The sequence below is a fragment of the Megalobrama amblycephala genome, linkage group LG17 (assembly GCF_018812025.1).
Source record: "Megalobrama amblycephala isolate DHTTF-2021 linkage group LG17, ASM1881202v1, whole genome shotgun sequence".
Classification (NCBI taxonomy): domain Eukaryota; kingdom Metazoa; phylum Chordata; class Actinopteri; order Cypriniformes; family Xenocyprididae; genus Megalobrama; species Megalobrama amblycephala.
The window spans coordinates 38,174,125-38,197,473 of NC_063060.1; the positions used below are offsets into that span (position 1 = coordinate 38,174,125).

Consider the following 23,349-nt stretch of genomic DNA (forward strand, 5'->3'; position numbering starts at 1 on the left):
TGTCAGATAACACTTAAGCAAAACATGGTCAGGTCAAAGCGTCTGAATAAGTTTTGGTTCCAAATTTTTATAATTTTTTAAAGTCCACTGTATGAAGATTTTTTTGGGTATAATATGTCACAGTTTACTTTATTTTGCTCTCCTCACTTACATAAATGAACTATAGTGTCCTGCACCCACTAGTAAAAATATACCAAAAATATCAAAAATGTCTGAATAATTTTTGGTTCAACTGTAGGTTGATTTCCACAAAAAATGTAAATACTGTTGCTCTGTGGTTTTGTTTTGTTGGCATACACAACATAACTCTTGCCTAGATTTTTTTGCCCCAATTTGCATTTTGGATGAGTCAAAGTTGCCAAAAGGCAGAGCCAGTCTGCAGACTAAATTGCAGCATTTGCAATTTGAAAATCGCACTAAATAAAGCAATATTGTGATTTCTATTTATTTGTTGGTATATTGTGCAGACATAGACTAAACTGTTTTTGTTCAAGTGTGTGTGTGTGTGTGTGTGTGTGTGTGTGTGTGTCATTTACTGAAACGCAAATTTAGCTGCAGCCAAGTGACTTTGTGCAACCCAACTCTACCCATTCTGCGACCCACAAATGGGTCACAACCCACAGTTTGAAAACCACTGGATCTTTTAACCATTTTCAAAGTCTGCAAATGTATGATCCCTAGTATTTTTAAATCTGTTCAGATTTTAAATGTAGTGTTTTCCAGCATTAACATTGGCTCAACCAATGATATGAGTTTGGGGCAGGACTGTCTGTTTGTCTAATCAATGGAAGATGGGAAAATATTCAGGAAACCTGTTTGAAAACAGTCATTATTTTTACAATTCCATTTAGTGATGCTAATGATGCAGAACTTAAACACTTCAGCTTTAAAATGAAATTTTAAAGGTGCCACTGAATTGAAAATTGAATTTACCTCAGTATAGTTGAATAACAAGAGTTCAGTACATGGAAATGACATACAGTGAGTCTCAAACACCATTGTTTCCTCCTCCTTATATAATTATCATTTGTTTAAAAGACCTCTGAAGAACAGGCGAATCTCAACATAACACCGACTGTTACGTAACAGTTGGGATCATTAATATGTACGCCCCCTATATTTGCATATGCCAGCCCATGATCAAGGCATTACACAAGGGCAGGACGTCTGGATGTGCACAGCTGAATCATCAGACTAGGTAAGCAAGCAAAGACAACAGCGAAAAATGGCAGATGGTGCAATAATAACTGACATGATCCATGATAACATAATATTTTTAGTGATATTTGTAAATTGTCTTTCTAAATGTTTCGTAAGCATGTTGCTAATGTACTGTTAAATGTGGTTAAAGTTACCATAGTTTATTACTGTATTCACGGAGACAAGACTGTCGCTATTTTCATTTTTAAACACTTGCAGTCTGTATAATTCATAAACACAACTTCATTCTTTATAAATCTCTACATCAGTGTGTAATGTTAGCTTTAGCCACGGAGCACTATCAAACTCATTCAGAATCAAATGTAAACATCCAAATAAATACCATACTTGCGCGATTAGACATGTTGCATGACGAACACTTTGTAAAGATCCATTTTGAGGGTTATATTAGCTGTGTGAACTTTGTTTATGCAGTGTTTAACCCTCTGGAGTCTGGGGCTGATTTGGGGCTTGGAGAAGTTTTGACATGCCCTGACATTTGTGCATTTTTCATTTGTTCATAAACACATTAATGACACAAGTGTCATTACACTGTATTCAACACAAACTAGGCTACCATAATATGTGAGGAACATGTGTGTACATGTTTGTGTTTTTGAAGGAATAATGTTTATGCGTGGTTATTGAAAAAACAAAAAACTTAAGTCACTGAAATAAGATTAAATCTGTGTTCATAAGACTTCTGGGTATTGGAGATTGTAGAGTTTTTGCTTCAGAATTATGTAAAAATTATGCTGCCTACTCCTTCATATAAAACAATATATTGATTTAGTTTTTGTAAGTCACTTTTTGTCAAGAAACTTAGTATGCATGGAGGCGTGAATGATCATGAATAATGGGCCATTTACACCTGAGAAGACAAAAGAATCAAATAATAATGACCTGAAATGACTTGCATATTAATGAGGCCTTTCAGTCAGGTAGGCTGTGAAAAAAACCCTCTGTAATAATGTCTCAGCTCATCATAAACAGCAATACTGTGAAATATTATTACAATCAAATAATGGTATTCTATTATATTCTTTAAAATATAATGTATTTCTGTGATGCAAAGTGTCTGAACAATTATGTTACCTCTATGGCATTTCATATAGGCTTTTAGCTTAAAGCATGCACATTTTGAGAAATATTGATGGATTCTTATATGTTTATGTCAAATTTCTATACAGAGGAGTAATACTTATTCTATATTTATTCTATATATCATCACTATGCGTGCTGGATACAATTCATACTTGCAGCCGGAGGGCGCTCTGTGCACCTTTAGGACACAAATCCATATAAAGAAGAAGAACCAGGAACTAACTGCATGTCTTCTAGAGTTCGCTAACCATGCTTTACAACAACGCTTTAACATCCAGATAAACACTTTTCAAGACAATAAATACACGATTGAGACGATGTATGCATGTATTGACTGAATTTGCGTCTGAATAGCGCTGGCTCCGTGGGCGTGGCCGCATTAGCGGATAATGAGCTGAATCACTGACTTCTGACATGGCTCTATTTTCATACAGATTACATAAACACAGAATGTTTGTTTTCGATTTGACTTACACGATTTAAAACCTGACATTTCAACGTTTCTTTAGACATAAGTTTAATTTTTTTGTCATTCGTATTCACTAAGTTACAGTTCATTTTCTGAGAACTATCAGATTGGACTTTGTTCAGAGGGAGACGAGAGATCACGCATCATGTTAGTTTTCTTTATTTTACAAAAAGCACAACATTTTGTTTTTACTCTGAGTGTACACAAATGAAAGAAGATATTCAACAGATTAAAATGGTGTATAACTCTTAATTGTATGTGCAACATTGACTGAGTATTTTGAGTCTCTTTCACACTGGTAAGAAAAAAATGCGGTGGTATCGCCGGCGATACCCTCAGACCTCAGAGTGTTAAGGCAAGCGCGAGCTCCGTGGGCGGGGAGAGTGAGCATTTAAAGGGGCCGCAGGCTAAATTGGCTCATATTTAATGATGCCCCAAAATAGGCAGTTAAAAAAATGAATAAAAAAAAATCAATGGGGTATTTTGAGCTGAAACTTCACAGACACATTCAGGGGACACCTTAGACTTATATTACATCTTTTAAAAAGACATTCTACGGCACCTTTAATAAGAATACCAAAGATGCATTAGAAGTGATATCATTCAGTGTAGGCTGTGCTAAAGAATGAATTTATGCAAATGATTTCTTAAAATCATTATTGACCCTGTGTCACGAGCAGGTTGCTGCAATAAAGAAAGCTGGCAGGATCTAGATGTAGCAGCTAGTTGAAGCTGACTTGTTGAAATTTCTCCTTAGAAAAATATATATGACTAAATTATTTCACTTGAATGTCCAATGACTTCCTCTTACCCTCAGTGTATTGAAAACTGGTTTTCAATTGCAACCCAGGCTCATTGGAAAAATGTACCTGTGGAAGTATTTCTGCAAAATGATATTACATTGATTCTTGCACGGTCCATTCTGAGGTGCAAAAATTTTTATCTGAAACAGATGAACATGAATCTGGCAACATCTTATTATGTTGGTTGTACGTATCACTAAAAGATTAAAGCTCTATCGTGTTTGAAAATACTGTACCACCTACAGTATGCTAAACCCTACCCTAAACCTAATTGATAACAAAAGCAAACATGAACACATATTTGCTGTAGCAACCATGCCATTTTATCACGAGTCGTGTTTCACGAGTTTATTATGCCAGACAAGTTGTACATATGAAGCTGGTTATGTGATGCAAACTTTAAAATGTATTAGTTCACAAATCCTGCACTATGGTAAAAGTGTTTTGAGGTCATAACATAGTATCGTGTAAGAAACAGCAGGAAAATAAGTCTGTATTAATCAATAATCTGCCCCCTGAGTCATAATTTGTGTGAAAACGATAGTTGTTGGTGTTTTACTCCCACTAGTGTTCATTTGTGTCTGGAATCTGCAGTGAATTGTTTGCAAAAATGTAGGTGAGAGGAAGGTTTTTTCCAATGAGACTCTCAGGACTCAATTTTGAGCTCAAAAAAAAAAAAAAATGGGGAGTTAGTGCACCCAAAAAGGAACATTATGGGCCTATTTTAACGGCCTAATGATCTAAACGCAAAGTGTAAAGCGCACGGCGCAGATGCACTCAGGGCGTGTCCAAATCCACTTTTTCTATTTTAACGACGGAAAAACGGCCCGTGCGCCGGGGCACATTTTTGAAATGGGTTGTCCCTATTCTCTTAATGAGTAATGGGCGTAATGTTCAATAAACCAATCAGAGTGTCATCTCCCATTCCCTTTAAGAGCGAGATGTGCTCGAGCCATGGCGGATTGCTATTTACATGTCGGAATTTGTTGGCGGAGCGCTTTTCAATTGAAGAAACTGATCTGCTCGTGCGCAAAGTTAAACGTTTAGTTAGAAGTTAAGCGAAGTTACATTTTTATATTTATGTAGCCAACACAATAATATTCTTTTACACTGTAATCCTTTTGTTTTTAATATTTGGCATGTTTGTGTGATGCGCATCCCTGTGTGTAATAAGCAAAGTCAACGCGCACTGTGGACGCGCCCAGAGGCGCAGTTTCTACCAACGCGCTCTAACAAAAAAATATTGCGCCATTGACTTTAGACTTTAGACCAGGTTTGAGTTGGTCTGTGGCGCAGTCTATTTTCAGCTCCTTAAAATAGCAATGTGCCGGCAATGCGCCCGAACACACTTCTTTTTTAGACCAGCACGCACTAACTGGCGCAAATGCATTTACTAATTTAAGGACGTGGCGCTGAACGGGAAAACACTGCTTCATGAAGCTTCGAAGCTTTATGAATCTTTTGTTTCGAATCAGTGGTTCAGAGCAAAAATCACATGATTTCAGTAAACAAGGCTTCGTTAAGTCATAAGTGTTTTGAAACTTCAATAGTTCACGTGACTTTGGCAGTTTGATATGCGCTCCAAACAACTGATTCGAAACAAAAGATTCGTAAAGATTCGAAGCTTCGTGAAGCAGTGTTTTAAAATCGCCCATCACTAGATATTGTTGAATAGTCACTATTTTGTTATTTTTGATGCACAAAAAGTATTCTAGTCACTTTATAATATTAATGTTGAACCACTGTAGTCACATTAAATATGTTTTTAGTAGCTTTCTGGGCATTGAAAAAGGGAGTATTATTGTTGGCGATGCAGACCTTACTGAGCCATCGGATTTTATCAAAAAATATCTTAATTTGTGTTCCGAAGATGAACGAAGGTCTTACAGGTGTGGAACGACATGAGGGTGAGTAATAAATGACAGAATTTTCATTTTTGGGTGAACTAACCCTTTAACCTGTTGAAGTGGATAGTTATTTCTATAGAATAGGCTTTGCAAAATAGAGTGAGCTTTCAAAATTGTCAAAGAAATGTCCTTTTGCACCATTATAATGCATGAATTTTTGTGACTTTAAATCAATTTACTGTGTGGGAATATGGAAAGCTTTGTTGTTTTCCCCTGCGCATATGACAAGTAGCCAATACACAGCTTACAAAACAAAAGACTCACTTGAGGATGGTTTTTATGAGTACTTGTTTATGAAAACCATAAAGATTACTGGATTACTTTGTCAGAAAAAAATCTTTTGAGATATAGTCACAGTAACATTTGTCCTCTTGTAGCATTGTAGCTGTTTTTTTTTCTTTCTACTTAAACTCATTAATATTGTCACACAGTAGTAAAGCTGAAAACCAGTTTCCAGTTTTCAAGTGTCAGTGTGAAGAGCTTAGCTACATGTTACCTGTGTGGGAGTGATTGTGTCCTTAATACTTATGCATGATTAATTGCATTTACACAGTGCTCTTGCTAACCCTTGACACGCTCAGAGCAGCCCAAGGGATCTTTTGCTTAAAGTAAAGAACTTACATTTATTTTAACAGCATTGCAGATGGAAGCTGTTTATTTGTAGCATCTGAACATCTGTCGTTCTCTTAGGGTATTAATATTATGTCAATAAGAAAATGCTAATTATGATCAGATTAAAAGAAGGTTTTCAGGAATGCAAACTGTGTTTTACCTAAAATGTTTTTGTTTCACTTCACATGGTTTGAAATATTCCGTAAATGCTTGACTAAACACTGCAGTTTCTTTGAGAAGCGCATAGAATTAGAATGAGAAGATCAGGCCACTGTACCATGGCAATTTGGAGGGGTAGATCAAAGATGGCTGCTACAGAATTGCTATGATACCAGATAGATCTCTATGGTGACTGTGCAAGCACCTACTGTGCCGCTGTAAATCGTACAAATGGCATGTCGACTAAGCTTCGGGGCAACACTGCTTTCAGCTAGAAACAGTGAAACTGAATGAATAAATAATGCTTTTGCCTTGTTTCTAAATGTGTTTTAAAGCAAAATGACAACACAAGACCTGCTGCAGTGGTTCTCAACTGGTGGGTCATCTAAACATCCTGACAACAAACCTCACTTCCTCTATTCTTATTTTTTAGCATCCAATCAAGCTCTACCATAGTCTGGCACATTTTCTGGTTTCATCCACACTGTGAATTATTTCTAATAAATGAATATTATAAATACTGTTCAGTAGACCACTGTGCAGTTACTCTTAATTGTCCACTTAAATGCCCCTGTCTGACTAAAATAAAATTATATTTATAGCAACAAGTCCTGAGCATATGTAGATTTGCTAAGGATTGTATTTATTCATTTAAATAATTTCTGACTTTTACATCAAGGTCAGCTTGTGATTATTCTGAGCTCTTTCTTACTTACCTAAATCATCTTGTATTTCTGTCTACTCTATATGTAGATCTGCATGCTAACATTATTGTGCACAACCATTCAGAAGCTTGGGGTCGGAAGATCTTTAAAATGTTTTTGAAAGAAGGCTCTCTTGCTCAAAAAGACTGCATTTATTTAAACAAATCAAAACAGTAATATTGTGAAATATTATTACAATTTAAAATAAGCGTTTTCTATTTTTTTTAAAAATGTAATTTATTCCTGTAATGGCAAAGCTGAATTTTCAGCAGCCATTACTCCAGACCTCAGTGTCACATGATCTTTCAGAAATCATTCTAATATGCTGATTTAGTACTTAGGAAATATTTTACTTGATATTATTAATGTTGAAAACAGTTGGCTGCTTAATATTTTAGTGAAAACCATGATACAGTTTTCAGTATTTTTTGATGAGTGGAAAAAAACCCCCCTGCATTTATTTGAATCATTTTGAACACCTTGTTGATGGTGTTTGATGTTTCATCAAAACATCGTAATATTCATCATACTCCTGCCATATTGCCAAATCTACCCGATTTTTCATATCAACAGAAAAATATACCAGGATAACCTTCTTTTGAGACTTCTTTGTGTGGTCAGTTAATGATATGCTAAAGCCCGCCGGTACGTTGACGTGATTAGTTACATGGTAGTTTGTGATGTCAGAAACACCAGCGATTTCAAACCACGGGTTTGAGACTGTCTTTGGTTTACTGCAGTTTTAAAGAGAAAATACTCAGCAATGGTGTTGACTTATGAATTTGCACATGGTTTGTCTTAAAGCGTGTTAAAAACACCAGATAGACATATGAACAACATTAAAAACTTGATTTTCACAACAGGGGGACTTTAATGTAAGGGACTATCTTTGTTTTGTGTCTGTTTGGGTGGGTTTTTGCACGTGTTCTGTTTGCTGTAGGGTTGTAACATACCCTCATGTCACGATTCAATACATATCACGATACTGAACTCACAATACGATGTTATTGTGATACTCCAAGACATATGGTCAAAAGGTTAACAAAAAATGAAATGTTGATTTAATTGCTAAATTTGGTATTACAGTACATTGGAGTGGAAATGAATAGGTTTGCTGATAACCAAATGCACAGGACAATGTTGATACCAGAATAAAAATATTCATGATTCTGAAGCTGAAAATACAGAATTATTTTAGATGAATATGTTTGCACTCTGTTACTGACTAGATATATTTAAGATAATGTAGGCCACTTACTGGTAACACAAGATATTTGGCATTATCAGGACCCACAAATATTCCCCCGTTGCATTATTATACATTATATTCAACATTATATACAGTAGTTTAAAGGTGCCATCGAACGTTTTTTTACAAGATGTAATATAAGTCTAAGGTGTCCCCTGAATGTGTCTGTGAAGTTTCAGCTCAAAATACCCCATAGATTTTTTTTAATTAATTTTTTTAACTGCCTATTTTGAGGCATAATTTGAAATGTGCCAATTCAGGCTGCGGCCCCTTTAACCCTCTGGAGTCTGAGGCTGATTTGGGGCCTGGAGAAGTTTTGACATGCCCTGACATTTGTGCTTTTTTCAGTTGTTCATAAACATATTAATGACACAAGTGTCATTACACTGTATTCAGCACAAACTAGGCTACCATAATATGTGAGGAACATGTGTGTACATGTTTGTGTTTTTGAAGGAATAACGTTTATGCGTGGTTACTGAAAAAACAAAAAACTTAAGTCACTGATATAAGGCCAATAAAAGTATATTAAATCTGTGTTCACAAGACTTTTGGGTATTGAAGGTTGTAGACTAGAGTTTTTGCTTCAAAATTATGTAAAAATTATGCTGACTACTCTTTCATTTATAACAATATACTGATTTAGTTTTTGTAAGACACTTTTTGCCAAGAAACACGGTATGCGAGGAGGCGTGAATCTCCATGAATAATGGCTCATTCTCACCTGTGAAGACAAAAGAATTGAATAGTAATGACCTGAAAAGACTTGCATATTAATGAGGCATTTCAGTCAGGTAGGCTGTGAAAAAAAACTTCTGTGATGTCTCAAGCTCATCATGGTATATGAAACATACAGAAAAATTTTATTACAATATAAAATAATGGTTTTATATTATACTTTAAAATATAATGTATTTCTGTGATGCAAAGAGTCTGAATATAGGCTTTTAGTTTAAAAGCATGCACATTTGGAGAAATATAGGATTCTCATATGTTTATGTCAATTTTCTATACAGAGGAGTTATTTTTTATTTAATATTCATTGTTATCTCTATGAGCGCTGGTGTTTGCAATTCATACTGCAGCCGGAGGGCGCTCTGTGCATTTTAGTCCACAAATTCACCTAAGAAGAAGACGTTATTCCATGAATGGTGTTTACCAATTCATACTACAGCCGGAGGGCGCTAAAGAAACAAAAACTCACTTAAAACTTATCAATAGAAGAAAACAAACAGGAATTTACTGAATGTCTTCCAGAGATCGCTAACCATGGCTTTTTCATCCAGATAAACAATTTTCAAGGCAATAAATACACGATTGAGATGATGAATGCATGTGTTGTCTCTGAATTTGCCTGTGAATAGCGCTGGCTCCGTGGGCGTGGCCGCATTAGTGGGTAATGAGCTGAATCACGGACTTCTGACATGGCTCTCTTTTCATACAGATTACATAAACACAGAATGTTTGTTTTCGATTTGACTTGCACGATTTAAAACCTGACATTTCAACGTTTTGTTAGACATAAGTATGAATTTTTTGTGATTAGTATTCACTAAGTTACACTTCATTTTCTGAGAACTATCAGATTGGACTTCGTTCAGAGGGAGATGAGAGATCACGCATCATGTTAGTTTTCTTTATTTTACAAAAAGCACAACATTTTGTTTTTACTCTGAGTGTATACAAATAAAAGGAGATATTCTATAGTTTCAATTGATGTATTACTTATGTCTCTATGACAAAAAAATGACAGAGTATTTTAAGTCTGTTTTGCTGCAATGTGAAAAAAAACCTGCAAAACGCGCCGGCGCGTTTTTAGACCTCAGAGTGTTAATTGCTCACGCTCTCCGCCCCCTCCCGAGCTCTCGACTCTATCACTGCATAAACAAAGTTCACACAGCTAATATAACCCTCAAAATGGATCTTTACAAAGTGTTCGTCATGCAGCATTTCTAATTGCGTAAGTATGGTATTTATTTGGCTGTTTACATTGATTCTGAATGAGTTTGATAGTGCTCCGTGGCTAACGGCTAATGCTACACTGTTGGAGAGATTTAAAAAGAATGAAGTTGTGTTTATGCATTATATAGACTGCAAGTGTTTAATAATGAAAATAACGACAGTCTTGTCTCCGTGAATACAGTAAGAAACAATGGTAACTTTAACCACATTTAACAGTACATTAGCAACATGCTAACGAAACATTTAAAAAGACAATTTACAAATATCACTAAAAATATCATGTTATCATGGATCATGTCAGTTATTATTGCTCCATCTGCCATTTTTCGCTGTTGTCCTTGCTTGCTTACCTAGTCTGATGATTCAGCTGTGCACATCCAGACGTTAATACTGGCTGCACTTGTCTAATGCCTTGATCATGGGCTGGCATATGCAAATATTGGGGGCGTACATATTAATGATCCCGACTGTTACATAACAGTCGGTGTTATGTTGAGATTGTTCTTCAGAGGTCTTTTAAACAAATGAGATTTATCTAAGAAGGAGGAAACAATGGAGTTTGAGACTCACTGTATGTCATTTCCATGTACTGAACTCTTATTATTCAACTATGCCAAGATAAATTCAATTTTCCATTCTACGGCACCTTTAATTTAGTACTGACACTAAAACTCTGAAAACTTGAATTTTTTTCTCACAGTAATTTTGGGTGAACTATAGGCTACACAATACACATTGTTTCATTTTTGTGTTGTGATATATTGTGACACAATATATTACTTGTACAACCAAGTTGATTATACTTAAATATTTAAGGCAGCAACTGAACTTGTTTTAAAGTTGAAATAGGTGGATTTTTTTTTTTTACAGTGTAGAAATAGCTACTTAAGGTAAAACCTGCATTTATTTTGTACATTTATTTTGTATACAACAAAAGACATTTTGAAGAGGTTTTCAATATATTTTTACAATTTTAAAATTCACAGTAATTATTCTTGAATAACAATGTATAGGAATTGTCAAGACCGGCCCTCTTTGAGCTAATAACTCATACAAAGGCTGAAGTGGGAACATTGTAGCCTGCAATAGATTGGAGGCATAACAGAATTTGAACACGGTTTTATAAACTAAATTTTCATCCAAGATTTGGAGAGAGTTACCTTGGTTACTTGTATTGCCAGCTTGTACCAAAAAAGGGTGCTGATTAGGCTATGATTCCCCCCCCCCCATGAATTTCAGTGTTGTGGTGCCTGAAAGTACAGGTTTTATTTTTATAATCACCGCAATTTCCTAACTGGGGTATTCAGCAGAAAAGTTGAAGGCCCTGCCTGTTCATAACATGAAGAGTATGAATGAGGTAAATGACAAAACCAGCTAATCATATCTTTATATAAGGCAGGCACGAATAGTGCTAGGTAATCAGGAAACTCTCACAAATGCATCAAAAGATGTTTTTGAAGACATATAATGTCCTGCTCTTTTATCATGGTTTCTATTAATGAATAGATGATGAAAAAGAGATCAGCAAAAACAAAGAGTGGAATTTAATGCTTGTTTTTGCAGATCAAACTCGACACACCCTCATCTTGAACAGCACTTCATGTACGGGGCTGAATGATCCTTATTCAGTGTGTGATTCATTGAATAATGATTCATTTCCTTAATTATAGTAATTATAATCATCATCGTGTCGTGATTTCTCAGTGATTCTTTCTGGAATAATCAATAATACAAAAGCATAATAATTATTTCTGTGAAAATATCTCACAGTCATTGACTTCTGTGCAAAATAAGATATTTTGAAGAACTATATTTGTCCATAAATTCAGTGGGATCCAAAACAACACTGGACTTTTATTGAGAAAAAAAAAAAAAAAAAAAAAAAAGATCTTTTAAAGTATCTTCTTTTGTGCTCCAAGGGAAAAAGCCATCATTCAGGTTTAGTAAATTATTATTATTATTTTTGGGGGGTGAACTTCTCTTTAGCATGCAGAAGGAGATGGGTGGTTTTGTATTTTTACCAAAGTTGTGTATTGTGAGTCCTCATGTAACACTTATAATGAGTTACAGCATGCATATTCAAAGCTCACTTTCACCAAACTCTTAAAGATGTTCAAAGGAGCTCTGAGTCTGTGCTGCAAAAGCTGTCGACTCTCCCAACCTCTGACTCGAGCAGAGCAACAACCAATACACAAGCACTATCACTATTCCATTGCTGTCTTTAAGCTTTGCCCTCTATTTGTGCTGACAACCCATTTAACACTCTCAATGTAGCTGGTGGTCTACTGTACAGGAACCAGAGGCTCTGGGAATTCCAAAAAACTATGAGCGCTCTCAATTATTCATCATGGTGTTGCAGGTTTTTCCAGATGCCTGTTATTGTTAGAAGCAGCCCAGTCTTTAGCACATTGAAGGCTTTCACACAGCTTAAAGGGTCAGTTCACCCAAAAATGAAAATTCTGTCATTAATTACTCACCCTCATGTCGTTCCACACCTGTAAGACCTTCCTTCATCTTCGGAACCCTATTAAGATATTTTTGATGAAATCCGAGAGCTCTCTGATTACTCAGTAGACAGTAATTTGACCACCATTTTCAAGGTCCAGAAAGGTACTGAAGACACCGTTAAAATAGTCCATGTGACTGCAGTCACATGAAGTGACGAGAATACTTTTTGTGCTCAAAAATGAAACAAAAATAACGATTTTATTCAACAATATCCTCTCTTCTGTCATTCTCTTATGCTGTTTACGTCCAGCGCTTCCAGGTTCTACGTCAGAATGCCGACTCAGAATTGGCCAAAGCTGATCATGTGAGCAGCACAACACATGCATGTGATGCTGACGCCAGAGTCTACGTTCTTACGTAAAACCTGGAAGCACTGGACGTAAACAACGTATGAGAATGACACAGAAGAGAAGATATTGTTGATTTAAAGTCGTTATTTTTGTTTCATTTTTGCGCACAAAAAGTATTCTTGTCACTTCATGTGACTGCAGTCACATGGACTATTTTAACAATGTCTTTAGTACCTTTCTGGACCTTGAAAATTTCTGTCTATGGACGAGTCATATATCTCTCGGATTTCATCAAAAATATCTTAATTTGTGTTCCTAAGATGAACGAAGGTCTTACGGGTGTTTATTGTCAGAATTTTCATTTTTGGGTTTTTTGGGTGAACTAACCCTTTAAACGGATAGTTTAAACTAAAATAAAAATTCTGTCATCATTTACTCAAACCTGTGGACGGTATCTGTGGACTTTACAATAAAGGTCCTTACAATAAAAGACTATAATTGTATGACCAAAAAAAAATCAAAATATCTTCTTTTGTGTTTCACAGATGAAATAATTTTCATATAGTGCACAAGACTGAAGTTTAGTGTTCAACTAGTCTGTGACAAAAAGCTGTGGCAATGGAGCTGAAGGAATTACCCAACTAGTAATAAGTAAAATCTGAACATAAATGTTTCTTTTTCTGTGTTGTGGGAAAACCTTGCCTCAGATGAGAATGGCAGCGTTTAGCGTAATTTACCTTGCGTGTCGCGCCACAGGCGTGTTGATTTATTGACAGATTGTTACATCACAGCCTCTCAGCTGCGAGCACTAATGCTGATTGTGCAAAAAAATTCCTGAAATGCAAGTTGAACACTGTCACCATGACAAAATGATGAAACGTATCAACTAATAATAGTCTGACATCCCCCTAGGAGGTGCTATAAAGGTTCTTTTCCAATTTTGATTTGTAAAGACCAGCGCAGCGGGGATATGACTTCACCTTCTCTGTTTGTATTCATTTGCTTCAGACTGCCTGCTGAAACATTAATGCCTGTCTCAGTTTCACTGTTTCTCACTGAGGTAGGGGTCCCGCTGCCCAGCTGACAGCACAGATTGCACTTTGCCCGAGAGAAAGAGAGAGGCAGTGAGAGTGAAATATATTTAGAATTTTAATGGAAAAATAATGAAAAAGTCAGAATATTGTAAAAAAACTTTTAATGTGAAGTTACATGATTAGATGTAATTTAATTGTTAAAAGAAAATAATAATGTATGGTTGAATATACATATACATATTCAACCATCCCTTATTATTTTTACAGTTAAATTAAATGTAATCATTTAATGTCCCATTAAAATTTCTTAACAGTTTTGTGTTAGTGATCTTCTATTTTACCACTCTATTATGGTTTTTGTCCCAACCATAGATGCCACTGTTTTATATATTACTATATTACATAAATGATAACAAAATAAATAGGGCTGTCAAATGATTAATCGCGATTAATCGCATACAAAATAAAAGTTTGAGTTTGCATAATATATGTGTGAGTAATGTGTGTAAATAATATGTATATATAAATACACACAAATTAATGTATATATTTAAGAGAAATATGTTATTTATGTACAAAAAAATTTATTTATATATAACATAAATTATATAAAAATATAAATAAATAAATATACTTGTAAATATTTCTCAAATATATACATGGATGTGTTTGTATTTATATATACATAATAATTACACACAGTACACCCACATATATTAGGCAAACTCAAACTTTTATTTTGTATGCGATTAATCATGATTAATCATTTGACAGCCCCAAAAATAAATAAATCATTTTATTTATTTTATATAATTTATATTACAAGATTTGTTTTAATATATATTCAGAAAAAATCAGATGACAGTTGGGATACATTTACTCACTGGGCTTTTTTCAAGTAGTTCAGAAAATGATCACTTTTATATGGAAGCTTGTTTCCGCCGCAGGATAAAAAAGATACTATTGCGACTTTTTATCTCACGATTCGGACTTTTTTTCTCACAATTTTGAGTTTACATTTCGCAATTCTGACACTTTTTTCAGACTTGCGTGATATAAAGTTGCAATTGTGAGTTATAAAGGCCAATTCTGAGGGGAAAAAGTCTGACTTCTCAGAATTGTGAGTTTATATCTCACAATTCTGTCTATAACTCGCAATTGTGAAATATAAACTCGCAATTATGAAAAAATGTCAGAATTGTGTCTTTGTTTCACGCAATTCTGACTTTGTATCTCGCAATTTTGAGAAAAAAAGTAAACTTGCATTTGCAAGAATGTCAGAATATATATCTCGCAATTCTTATTTTATAATGCGCAATTTCAAGTTTATATCACGCAATTCTGACTTCATTACTTGCAATTGCGAGTTTATATCACAATTCTGAGAAAAAAAATCTGAATTGCAAGATGTAAACTCGCAACTATTGCAAGAAAAAGTCAGAATTGTGAGAGAAAGTCAAAATTATCTTTTTTATTTTTATTCAGTGGCGGAAACAAGCTTCCGTACTTTTAAGTTTTGTGCCGTGACAACTAAATTAGCAAAGGTTTTCTTTCATTCCCCTTAATAATATATACAGTAGGATGATGCATCATCATTGTGTGCCTGCTAGCAGTAAATGCACACTCTTCTTAGACAGGCATATTCCACTATATATAAAAGTAAAAATTTTTTTTCTTATTTGTGTGAACAGGCTGGTATATTAACATCTTATAATAAAGATATAGTAATGAACTCTAAAACATACAGGCACTAAAATAATGCCTCCTGTAATACCTGACATATTGTCACTATATTTTTACAGTGAAATTGTGCCAACAAAAGCTGCCAGTTTTTACTGTAAATTTAACAGGCTTTTTATATAGTGTGTGAGAGAGAATCCACATCTCATCCTTTTGTCTCTCTCTCTCTCTCTCTTCATTCTCCTCTCTCCACAGCTTTCTCTTTCAGAGCGAAGCCAAACTGAAGCTAGTGGGATTAGTTCTGGACTGGCTACTGTCGGCTATTGGAACACCCTCTAGAGGCTGCAGGAGGAGAACGCCAGCGCTGGCAGATCAATACAATGGGAGAGAGTGAGAACGAGAGGGGGTAGAGAGGCATAGGGAGGGAAGGAGAAGGAAAGAGAACGAGAGCGGGGGGTGTCGCTGGGTGAGGGAGGGAGACAGAGATAGCGTGCATTTGCGTGTGCGAGAGAGAGAGAGAGAGAGAGGAGGGTGCGAAAGACGGATAGACAGAGAGAGACCGAGTTAGAGCGAGAGCAAGGTGCACACGCTGCTCAGCCTCCTCATTGCAGCCGCGACAGGCAGCCAGAGAGGAGCTCCAATCTAACTGGTGGCAACAATAGACTACTGAAAACACAGCTTGACCGATCAATAGACCTTTGCCAGAAACATTGTGAGAGGGAGAAAGCTGCTCAAGGACCAGGGTGGAGCAGATAAGGTGAAGATCTGAGGCAATTACAGCACCGGCTTCCAAAACTAGGTAAGTTGAGCTGCTTGTGTTTAATAAGTGCTCTCATAGCGTCCGTGCTGGACTTGAGGGGACTGATTGGGGTTTGTGTCTTCTGCATCAATCAAAACATTATCAATTTGAGCTTTAGACCGAATATCAGGTTACTGAAGTCTCATCAGGGACAAGACCGTAACCAAAGCTGTATTCTTTTTCTATTTTAAACATGTTGTTTTTAGTAAATCAGTACTCCAGAAGTAGTATCAGTATGCACTATGGAAATTATTTTTAAATGACTCACAATTGCAAGTATACAGTGAGTAAAAATATTGCATTGATTGATTTAAAGAAGTTGGTTTCATATGCTCTGATGCATATTATGATTGGAGAACTTTAAGTAATATCTGTCATTTAGATAATGACAATGAATATAGTTAAGTAATGAAGAATATATTTAGAATTGTCGGAATAGAATGTTCTATATGATGCATGCAAAATTCTATGGAAGTATATTCGCAGCTGCAAAATTATATACATATGTCACAAATCTGAATATGAGTATTGTCAGTATCAGTTTAAAAGTTTTTTTACTTTACTAGTTACTTGAAAAAAGTAATCTGATTACATAACTCGCATTAACTTGTAATGTGCTACCCCCAACGCTGTATGTGTGTGTATAATGATATAATATAATAATATAATATATATATACAAATGCAAAACTGTAGATGCAGAACAAGTGTTTTGGGTCAGCTCAATTACTTCAAAGTTTGACATATCACAGCAATTTCCCTCAAATCTAGATGCAGTTTGTTTCAAGAATCGATCAAGTATGCTCTGATTGCTCTATGCCTTCTTGCATAGATGTTTTCTGAATGCCAGCCTCACTGTACCCCAGAGTGAGCAATTATTCTGTGCAGTGGGAAAACTTTCCATCCAAATAGTTGGGGATGCTGTTATGGGCAGATAATGATGTCACATCCATCCTTGTGGATAAACTGGCTGTTTATTTCTTCCACTATATCCTGTGGCACCATTTAGGAGAAATATTCTCACACTTGCTGTTGTGCATCCATTCCTCCTCCCTGCAGAGCTGCACTGTGAGGGATATTGTCGTATTTCTTAAGTGTTTGATTTGTCAAAGTCAGTTGAACATATTGTCCATGGGCAGAGAGTGTGGTATGGGCATGATAGTAAAAATCTGGTGTGGGGGATCCTTTCTGCAGATTTATAGCTGGTAGGATAAATCTTAACACCTCAGCTACGAGACCTTTTCTTCACCGCGCTGCCATGTGGACGAACGATATCGCACGCCTCCCCACATAGTGTAAGATGAGAGCCCAGGGGTACATGGTAATCTCTCCGTAGGTAGATCACACCTCTCCGCTGCTCATTCCTTCCTTCCTCCTGCTCCTCTTTCATTAGTCTTAGGCATGATTTCAAAGCTTTCCCTGAGTCTGAGAATTCAGATAACGCGCTCTGCTACCACTAGCACACGGGCCTATCTATTAAACATGCAGTCGTCAGAAGGCTCTCTCTCAACCAACACAGTCAAATTTATGGAAATGTAAATCAATAATGTGGACCAACAAATAGTACTTTTAAAATGTTTGCTTTGGCTGAAATGGCAAATGGCACACTCATTGCTTGGACAAAGGTACTGAGAATGGCGCTAAAATGGACGTAATTCTGTTTTAAAAATGTAGGCAAATTCAAATGACGCTTCCACACAAAAGAAGATATTGTGAAAAATTCCTTTAATGTTTTTTTTTTTTTTTCTCGCTCCACACAATGAAAGTCAATGTGGTACAATGTTGTTTTGAACCCTGCTGACTTTCATTAGATGGACAAAAGCAGTTAAAAATTATTCAGATTCTTTTATATTCCAGAGAAAAAAGTCAGTCAGTTTTGAAATGACATGAGGGTAAGTATATGATTACAGAATTTTCATTTTTGAGTGAACTATCCATTTAAGATGATGTAACACAAGAATGTAATGACAAATCTTGGCTTTCTTTCTGTGCTCATTATTAGTCTGCAGAGCTGTTGTCTATCCATCTTAAAATTCTGTTAGATAGCCTATGCCATATAATTTATGGTGAAAATCTATATTATATTCAACTGATTTTACAGTAAAATATTGATACAATTCTGTGGGGGTTTTGTAAGTAAAAAACATGAACCATCTTTTAATTTAATTTAATATAAAAGCATCTTCACAGCTATATCTTATGTTAAAGGTGCAGTAAGTGATCTGGAAAATGCTATGATTAGCCTGCTAGCATTTAAAGAGTACAATCTTACCCTCCCTGTAAATCGCGGTCCAAAGCCACGCCACACAAGCCACGCACTCGCACACAGCTGCTCTTGGCAAAGCGTCACAAGAGACGGCGTTAAACTACCTCATGTCTCAAAGCACATAACATTACAATAATAATGAACTTAGAGAGCTTGTACCTGACTGCTGCAGATTAATTTTGGTGCTGATGCTGTTGACGTGGATAAGTATATTTCTGAGCCTGACTGAACAGCTCCAGTTAGAATGCCATGGGTTTACATGTCTTAATTACGGTAGTTATGGCGTAAACGCAGAATAAGCTCATTGTTTTGATTCTGTAGGAAATGTAAAAGGTGGCTGCTGCTTGTTTGCGGTGCTCTGTGACTGAAGTCTGTCTACATAAACTCGGCATAGCATAAAATGCGCTGAGATGTATGATGTCTGCGTGAACAGGGTGCGCAAGGGTATGTAAAAACACATCGTATTATTTCATTCAGACCGAATACAAAAATTGGATGGACATTTTATGGCCCCACACCTTCCACAGATGATATACATTTATAAAAAATACATATAGACCATTTAACATAGTGATTGCCATCATGATATGAGGAGACTTTCAACCAGTATAACAAAAAAAAAAAAAATTCTGTAGAGAATCACCTATTGCACCTTTAATCATGATTGTATAATAAAATTAGATTTTTCTGATACTTTTCCCTCTAAGTGAGATTAATTAACATGTAGCAGCATGCTTGTGGGTAACCAAATAGCACAACTGTGTTAGTCTATGAGGAAATTAATAATTTACATAATATTTCAGTCCAGGGGCTTTGCCTCTGCACAATGCCCAGCAGTGACTATTGCAGAAGTTTCCTCTACTCTTGCTATTAGACTGCTAAATGGTAATTAAACCAGGGCCGCATTTGCATGCACTCTGTGGAAGAACGTGAACATTTAAAAAGAAATCGGGCTGCATATTGGACCACCCGTGGATCGTTGTCCAAAATGAAAGCAAGTTGAGTAGGCTGCTCTCTATGCACTCCCTGTTCAACTGCCACTAAATGGCTTTCAAGTGACTACTCTTTTTTTGACATTGACTTAAATGCAGCATAGCCGATGGATCAGTTTATCATAACGCCATGTTATTGCAGTTTATGTGCATTTTTAATGCACTCCTTCTGTTGAAATTACCCTTTTGAGCACTATTGTTCTCAATTTAATTACCAACCCTCAATGTTCAGCATAAGGCAAGGACATGCTAGGCGACAAAAACTGTTGTTGCTGAAGAAAATTGTATAAAGCCATATAAAGGAGGCATTTCGCATTCACCCCATCACACATGGTGTTTTAACTGCTTTTGCCGTGGTCTGTTGTGTCATAGGTTCAATCTGTTTGATAAATGCTTCACTGGCTCTGAGCTGTTTTGGTGTTCACCTTCTGATAGCCACGCTAGCTTTAAATAATACCTGGGTACAAAGAGAGCAAGTGATGGAAAAAGAAAATAACTTGAACCCGCAGCTCGTGCACCTGGTTTTTACCTATCCTGCCAAACAAAAGTGTCCTTATCCTCCTCAACACTCTTGCAGATTGATTCTCAGACTCCAGTTCAGTCAATAGGGGGAGCCGGTGAGCTCTTGCTTTGGTTTGAAAATGTGTTTGTGGCTTGATGATCATTTCAGAACATCAGACAATGACTCAACTGCAGCATGATGCTCTAAATTAATGGGATTAATGTTTATTTGGCTAATCTGATTAGTGAGTTAATCGGATTGAACTGTTTCAGAGTGTGCAAGAAATCCTGTAAGTAAAACACTGATTCATCGACATTATTTAAAGGTGCAGTGTGTCATTTCCACACCACTTGCAACACCAAACAACATAATGAATGTATTCATATATGTTTTAAGCACTTACTCCATCTGCCTTTGCTCAGCAAACGTAGTCCCATCCCAAATTTATTCCAGTGAATAAGAAAATAGCATGTCTGTCTCAATTGTAACATAATGCAATTCTTTTTAGTGCTGCTTGTAGTGCAGAAATTACACACTTCCCTCCTTTTAAATGTGCTGTAAGAGAATATGGTAAGCTCTGCCAGACTTAGCCAATGAATTAGTTTGCATACTCTCATAAAAACCCAACCGACCACAGACATGTCAGACAGCTAGAAGGCACAAAATGATTTACTTGCAGAGAGCATTTCTGATTGGCTGAAACACTGTGTTCTGTGCATTTTACAGAGCCTGTCACAGAAACAGGTGTGATTTCTCAGGACACCTATTTCAGTGACATCTGTCAGGTAGTTGGAACATTTTATGCTTGGTATTAAAAAAAAATATATATATATAAATTAAAATTGCTTACCGCACCTTTAATAGTGAAAATGCAACAAGTCAGCACTTTAGGTTTTGCGCGTGTTTTTTATTGGCCTTATATCAGGTATACCTGACGGGTAGCCATACAATTTAAGATAAATTTCCAACTACTGGCATATTGAAAAGCTTTGCTGAGCCAAAGAAAATCAGCAATCAATATAGGGCTAAAAACACTGTTATATAGTGCTCAGTGACAAAGAACATTTGACTTATCAGCTTGCATTCGATCAGGGCCAGCTAACAGGGCGATTGATTGCTCTGTAAAGCTCTGGAGGAAATGGAAGAAATGAATAAATCAGGAGTGATTTACAAACACACAGATAAGAGCCAGGTATTTCTCAGCTCCTATCAGGAATGGTCAAGTATGTTGATCTACTGTGTATGTGTTCGTAAAGGAGAAGCAGCTAAAAGAGGACAGGAAGTGAGAAGACAGTCAGTTATGTTCATCAGTACTCAGTGACATAGACAAATAATTGTTTATTTGTTTAGTTAATAATGCTGAATTTGAATGCTGAAACTGAATTTGTTATTATGCGAGTATACACAGATCAGGCATAACATTATGAGCACTGACAGGTGAAGAGAATAACACTGATTATCTCTTCATCACGGCACCTGTTAGTGGGATATATTAGGCAGCAAGTGAACATTTTGTCCTCACAGTTGATGTGTTAGAAGCAGGTAAAATGGGCAAGCGTAAGGATTTGAGTGAGTTTGACAAGGGCCAAATTGTGATGGCTAGATGACTGGGTCAGAGCGTCTCCAAAACTGCAGATCTTGTGGGGTGTTCCCGGTCTGCAGTGGTCAGTATCTATCAAAAGTGGTCCAATGAAGGAACAGTGGTGAACCGGCGACAGGGTCATGGGCGGCCGAGGCTCATTGATGCATGTGGGGAGTGAAGGCTGGTCCGTGAGGTCCGATCCAACAGACGAGCTACTGTAGCTCAAATTGCTCAAGAAGTTAATGCTGGTTCTGATAGAAAGGTGTCAGAATACACAGTGCATTGTTGCGTATGGGGCTGCATAGCCGCAGATCAGTCAGGGTGCCCATGCTGACCCGTCTACTGCCGAAAGCACCATCAGTGGGCACGTGAGCATCAGAACTGGACAACGGAGCAATGGAAAAATGGTTCAGGAATGGCTTGAGGAGCACAACACTGACTTGGCCTCCAAATTCCCCAGATCTCAATCCAATTGAGCATCTGTGGGATGTGCTGAACAAACAAGTCCGATTCATGGAGGTCACACCTCGCAACTTACAGGACTTAAAGGATCTGCTGCTAACATCTTGGTGCAGATACCACAGCACACCTTCAGGGATCTAGTGGAGTCCATGCCTCGACAGGTTAGGGCTGTTTTGGCAGCAAAAGTGGGACCAACACAATATTATGATGGAATGTTATGCCTGATCGGTGTACATTAGGGCTGATAATTTAACATTTTCATGTGATAATTAAAAATTTAATTGTTAAAAAATCACTGTAGGCAAAAGTCAGTGTGGGAAGTCTGTCGGACTGGAGAGTCATAGTGTGGTTCAGGGAAAAAAAATTATTTTGAGTAGTTACCTTGCCAAGATAGGCAACCATTTAAAAAACACAACCTTTTGTTTCTAAATAAGCATGATTAAAAGACAAATTAAATTAAATACATGTCAAAAACACAGAACCTGATTTCACCAAGTGCAGCATATTACTGGATCAACATCTTAGTTGATCCTGCAACAACATTCCAATCAACCAATCAGATTTGAGGGATAAGTTTACAATTTATGTCAAGTTTAGCCTTAGAACCAGGGTTAGGTGCTTCTACATCAGTGTTTTTCACCTATTATTTCCCTCTGATTTTAGGGTTAACTTGTGTAGGGTTAGGTTTAGGTGTAGGGATATGGTTAGAATTAGATTTTTGGACAAAATATGTTGACCCAGGAACGCGTCTAACTCTGCAAAATCAGGATGTGCATCCAAAACAGTGCGAACCAATAAAGATTAATCCTCAAATAAATATGAATCTGTGACCTCATTTTGAGTTGCACCCTTATTCAATGCATTTGTTGAACCTTTTGCTCCCTTTTATGGGATTTATTTGTGATGGAATAATTTAAATATCATGTAGTTAATTTGATTAAAATATATTAGTTGATTTTCTTAATCTCTCACATTTCTTTTGATGGCCAAACTGGTTGTTAGATGTTATTTCAAAATAAATTAAATACTACAGTCCATGCAGTTACTGCACCAAAACTGTGATTAA

The 23,349-nt window shown here is 36.4% G+C and overlaps 1 protein-coding gene across 3 annotated transcripts in view; it reads left to right on the forward strand.

The window, feature by feature from the left end:
- The window catches only part of tnr (tenascin R (restrictin, janusin)), a 248,174-nt gene that overhangs the window by 49,547 nt on the left and 175,278 nt on the right, over nucleotides 1-23,349 (forward strand). For 2 of the 3 annotated variants that reach the window (XM_048163014.1, XM_048163016.1), the window contains exon 2: nucleotides 15,937-16,480. The exons of the other annotated variant lie outside the window; for it this stretch is intronic. The gene's annotated coding sequence lies outside the window, so the exon portion shown is untranslated. The remainder of the gene's footprint in view (nucleotides 1-15,936; nucleotides 16,481-23,349) is intronic. 3 annotated transcript variants of the gene reach the window in all.